Source organism: Hylobates moloch, unplaced genomic scaffold (genome assembly GCF_009828535.3).
Source record: "Hylobates moloch isolate HMO894 unplaced genomic scaffold, HMol_V3 SCAFFOLD_5, whole genome shotgun sequence".
In the NCBI taxonomy this organism is placed as follows: Eukaryota; Metazoa; Chordata; class Mammalia; order Primates; family Hylobatidae; genus Hylobates; species Hylobates moloch.
Genome location: NW_026652280.1, coordinates 70,868,409 through 70,873,948, shown reverse-complemented (window position 1 = coordinate 70,873,948; position 5,540 = coordinate 70,868,409). Strand labels below are relative to the sequence as shown.

Genomic DNA, 5,540 nt, shown 5'->3' with positions numbered 1-5,540 from the left:
ACCTCCTGGGTTCAAGTGATTCACCCACCTCAGCCTCCCAAGTAGCTGGGACTACAGGAACACGCATCATCACACCTGGCTCATTTTTGCGTTTTTCAGCAGAGACAGGATTTGACCATTTTGGCCAGGCTAGTTTTGAACTCTTGACCTCAGGTCATTCACCTGCCTCGGCCTCCCAAAGTGCTGGGATTACAGGCATGAGCCACTGCACCCGGCCACCTCTTGTATTTTCATCAATATGTGAGTGTGCTTTAATCCAAAATTCTGGTACTTACAGTAGTTTATTCCATATGTGTTTGGCTTCTTGATTATTTTCTTCCCCAAAAGATATATATATGAATGATTTCTCTTTGGAGAATTATCTTTGTCATTTAATTTATTTGGTCCTCAGTGTTGCCTTATCTATTGTAAATATAGGCATTCCTACTTTAATTTTGTTTATATTTTCTGCCATATATTTGGTATTTGTCAATTTCTTTATGTTCAGATTTCTTTATCTTGTGAGTAACGTGTGGCCGGTTTTGTTTTAAAATTAAATATTTCAGGCTAGACATGGTGGCTTATGCCTGTAATTCCAGGATTTTGGCAGGCCAAGGCAACAGGATCACTTGAGGCCGGGAGTTTGAGTTCAGCCTGGGCAACATGAGGAGACCCTGTCTGTACCAAAAAAAAAAAAAAAAAATTGTTTTAAATAAAAAAATAAGTAAATAAAGTATTTCTGTCACTGATAAGAAATTTAGCACACTCATATATCCTCTTGCAGTTTACTTCTTTGTCATTTAACAGTTTTGTTCATGATAATATCAGTATAACATGATTAATATGATGTGTGTTTTATATTACAGGTTTTAGCTACTTTCTCTGTTTCTGTTGTGCTGCTGGTCAAATTTCTTTTTTGTTAATTTGGCAGATTGCTGGTTTATAGTTCTGATTATAAACTTATTACTGATTATTACAGTTGAGCCTATATTTCTTTATTAATATATACATCTTAATGTTTTCTCATCAATTTTTTTTTTTCTTTTTCAACTTTCATTCAGAATTGGGGGCATGTGCAGGTTTGTTACAAAGGTATATTGCATGATGCTGAGGTTAGGGGTATGACTGAACTCATCACTCATGTAGGAGTATAGTTCCCAATAGGTATTTTTTCAGCCCTTGCCCCCAGCCTTGTCTCCTGTCTCTAATAGTCCCCCAGTGTCTGTTGTTTCCATCTTTATGTTCATGTGTACTCAATGTTTAGTTCCCCCTTGTGAGAACATGTAGTATTTGTTTTTCTTTTTGTGCATTAGTTTGCTTATGATAATGGCCTCCAGCTGCACCTGTGTTGCTGCAAAGGGCATGATTTTGTTTTTTTCCTGTGGCTGCATGGTATTCCATGGTGCATATGTAGTACATTTTCTTTATGCAGTCAACTACTGATGGGTATTTATGTTGGTTCCATGTCTTTGCTATTGTGAATAGTGGGTCAGTGAACATAGGCATTTGCCTATGTGTCTTTACAACAGAACAATTTATCTTCCTTTAGGTATATACCTGGTAATGGGAGTGTTGGGTCAAATGGTTTTGTTTTTAGCTCTTTGAGGAATAGCCACACTGCTGTCCACAATGGTTGAACTAATTTGCCCTCCCTCCAATAGTGTAAAAGTGTTCTTTTTTCTTTGCAACCTCACCAGCACCTGTTATTTTTGGACTTTCTAATACTATCCATCCTGACTGGTGTGAGATGTCATCTCATTGTCGTTTTGATTTGCATTTCTCTGGTGATTAATGATGATAAGCCTTTTTAATATGTTGGTTGGCTGCTGGCATGTCTTCTTTTGAGAAGTGTCTGTTCATGCCCTTTGCCCACTTTTTAATGGGGATATTTGTTTTTTACTTGTCGATTTCATTAAGTTCCTTCTGGATTCTGGATACTAGGCTTTTGTCAGATGCACAGTTTGTGAATATTTTCTCCCATTCTGTAGGATATCTGTTTACTTCCTTAATACTTTCTCTTGCTGTGCAGAAGCTCCTTAGCTTAAATAGGTCCCACTTGCCGATTTTTGTTTTCTTGCAATTGCTTTTGATGACTTAGCCATAAATTCTTTGCCAGGGCCAATGTCAAGAAAGGCATTTCCTAGGTTTCCTTCTAGGATTTTCATAATTTGAGGTCTTACATTTAAATGTTTAACTCATATTGAGTTGATTTTTGTATATGGTGATATGAAGAGGTCCTGTTTCATTCTTCTTCATATAGATAGACAGTTATCCCAGCACCATTTATTGAATAGACCGTCTTTCCCCATTGCTTAGTTTTTGTAAACTGTGTTCAAAATCAGCTGATTGTACTTGTGTGGCTTTATTTCCGGGTTCTCTACTTCTGTTTTATTTGACTATGTGTCTCTTTTTGTACCAGTACTATGCTGTTTCGGTTACTACAGTCTTGTAGTATAGTTTGAAGTTAGGCAGTGTGATGGCTCCAGCTTTGTGCTTTTCGTTTAGGATTAGTATGGCGATTTGGGCTCTTTTTGTTTTGCCGTCTGGGGACCCAGCGAGGGGCAGAGGTAGCTCTGAACCGACCCCGATCCTCCCTGCTCCCACCTCATGCTTGCTGGAAAGCTTGTCCCTCTCACTCCGCCGAGCTGCTCTGGGAGCCCCACCGCACCAAGGGTGTCTCCCAGAGCCCCAGCTGGTGTGGCCAGGCCCCAGGAGTAGGATGGGGCTCCCCCTACGAGGACTGGTGGCAGCCAGAACTGATACAGGTCCCCTGGTCTGGGGCCAGGATGCCAGCTGAGGAGGGCAGGAGTGTTTGGAGCCATGGCTGGTGCCTCAGTAAAAGTGGCAGTGAGGGTTCAGCCCTTTAACGTCCGTGAGACCAGCCAGGATGTCAAGTGTGTGGTCAGCATGCAGGGCAAGACCCTCTCCATCATCAATCCTAAACAGAGCAAGGATGCCCCCAAAAGCTTCACCTTTGACTACTCCTACTGGTCACACACTTCGGTGGAGGATCCCCAGTTTACATCTCAGCAGCAAGTGTATTGGGACATTGGACCTGCTGCTCCACCCGTTTGAAGGCTACAATGTGTGTCTCTTTGCCTACAAGCAGACACAGGCTGGGAAATCCTATACCATGATGGGGTAGCAGGAGCCAGGGCAGCAGGGGACGGTGCCCCAGCTCTCTGAGGACCTCTTCTCTCCCGTTAGTGAGAACCAGAGTGCTCAGCTGTCCTACTCTGTGGAGGTGAGCTATATGGAGATCTATTGTGAGTGGGTATGAGACTTCTTGAACCCCAAGAGTTGGGGTTCTCTGTGGGTCCAGGAGCACCCTATCCTGGGCCCCTATGTGCAGGACCCATCCATATTGGCTGTGACCTCCTATGCAGACATTACTGACCTTATGGACTGTGGAAATAAAGCACGGACTGTGGCTGCCACTAAAATGAATGAGACCAGCAGCCGTTCCCATGCTGTCTTTACCATTGTCTTCACCCAGCGCTGCCATGACCAGCTCACTGGACTCAGAGAAGGTCAGTAAGATAATTTTGGTGGACCTTGCTGGGAGTGACCGAGCTAACTCCTCAGGTGCCCGAGGCATGTGCCTGAAGGAGGGCACCAGCATCAGTAAGTCCCTGACTGCTCTAGGGAAGGTGATGTCGGCCCTTGTGAATATGCAATCAAAGAAGCGGAAGTCAGATTTTATCCTCTACAGGGACTTGGTGCTGCCCTGGCTGCTCAAGTGGGAACTCACACACAGCAGTGATTGCAACCCTGAGCCCTGCTGACATCAATCATGAGGAGACTCTCAGCACCCTCAGGTATGCCGACCGCACCAAGCAAATCTGCTGCAATGCCATCATCAACGAGGACCCAGATACCCGGCTGATTAGAGAGCTGCAGGAGGAGGTGGCCTGGCTGCGGGAACTACTGATGGCTCAGGGACTGTCAGCATCTGTTCTGGAAGGCCTGAAAGCGGAAGAAGGGAGTGTTGGAGGCGCCCTGCCAGCTGTATGGTCTCCCCTCGGCTCCAGTTTCACCCTCATCCCCCACCGCACATAATGGGGAGCTGGAGCCATCATTCTCCCCCAATACAGAGCCCCAGATTGGGCCTGAGGAAGGCATGGAGAGGCTGCAGGAGACAGAGAAGATTATAGCTGAGCTCAACGAGGTAGGAGAAGCTGTGTGAGACAGAAGCCCTGAGGACGAAGAGAGAAGCATTGCTGGCTGAGATGGGGGTGGCCATCCCAGGGGATGGGGAAACTGGGCCTCTTTTCTCCAAAGAAGACTCCCACTTGGCGAACCTGAACGAAGACCCTCTGATGTCGATGAGTGTCTGCTCCACCACATGAAATATGGCGTCGGCCGGGCGCGGTGGTTTATGCTTGTAATCCCAGCACTTTGGGAGGCCGAGGCAGGCGGATCACGAGGTCAGGAGATCGAGACCACGGTGAAACCCCTTCTCTACTAAAAATACAAAAAATTAGCCAGGCTTGGTGGCGGGCGCCTGTAGTCCCAGCTACTCGGAGAGGCTGAGGCAGGAGAATGGCGTGAACCCGGGAGGCGGAGCTTGCAGTGAGCCGAGATCGCGCCACTGCACTCCAGCCTGGGCGACAGAGCGAGACTCCGTCTCAAAAAAAAAAAAAAAGAAAAAAAGAAAGATGGCGTCACCAGGGCCGGCCAGGTAGATTTGGACATCAAGTTGACCGGACAGTGTATTTGGGAGGAACACTGTCTGTTCCGAAGCATCCCTCAGCCAGATGGAGAAGTGGTGGCCACCGGAGCCTTGTGAAGGAGCTGAGACATACGTGAATGGGAAGCTTGTGACGGAGCTGCTGGTGCTGAAGTCAGGGAGTAGGACTGTGATGAGCAAGAACCACATTTTCCACTTCAATCACCCAGAGCAGGAGAGGCTGGAACGGGAACGAGGGGCCCCCCAACCCTGTGGACTGCCCTGTGAGCCCATTGACTGGAACTTTGCCCACAAGGGACTGCTGGAGCAGCAAGGCATGGACATCAAGTTGGGGATGGAGAAGAGGCTGCAGAATCTGGAGAATCAGTACTGGAAAGAAAAGGAAGAAGCCAATCTTCTGCTGGAGCAGCAGCGACTGTATGCGGACTCAGACAGCAGGGATGACTCTGACAACAAGCGCTCCTGTGAAGAGAGCTGGCGGCTCATCTCCTTGCAGGAGCAGCTGCTGCCCACCACAGTCCAGACCACTGTCAAACGCTGTGGCCTGCCCAGCATTGGCAAGCACAAGGGCCCCTTGCAGGGTTTATCAGATTCCCCAATGACAGAGGCTGCAGGGCAAAGACGCCCGCTGGGCCACCATGCCTGACCTGAAGATGCAGGAGGTGAAGGAGATCTGCTATGAGGTGGTCCTGGCTTACTTCCACCACGGGCGGGCTGAGATTGAGGCCCTGGCCACCCTCACAGTGTGGGAGTTGTGTCACACCTATGGCAAGCCAGAGGGCCCCAGAGACGGCTGGAGGGCTGTGGCCCAGGATGTCTGGGACACCGTGGGTGAGGAGGAAGGAGGTGGAGCTGGTAGTGGTGGTGGCAG

The 5,540-nt window shown here is 47.8% G+C and overlaps 1 pseudogene; it reads left to right on the top strand.

Annotated features, from left to right (window-relative positions):
- The first annotated feature begins 2,602 nt into the window (after window positions 1-2,602).
- The window catches only part of LOC116467819 (kinesin-like protein KIF1C), a 27,838-nt pseudogene continuing 24,900 nt past the window's right edge, over window positions 2,603-5,540 (top strand).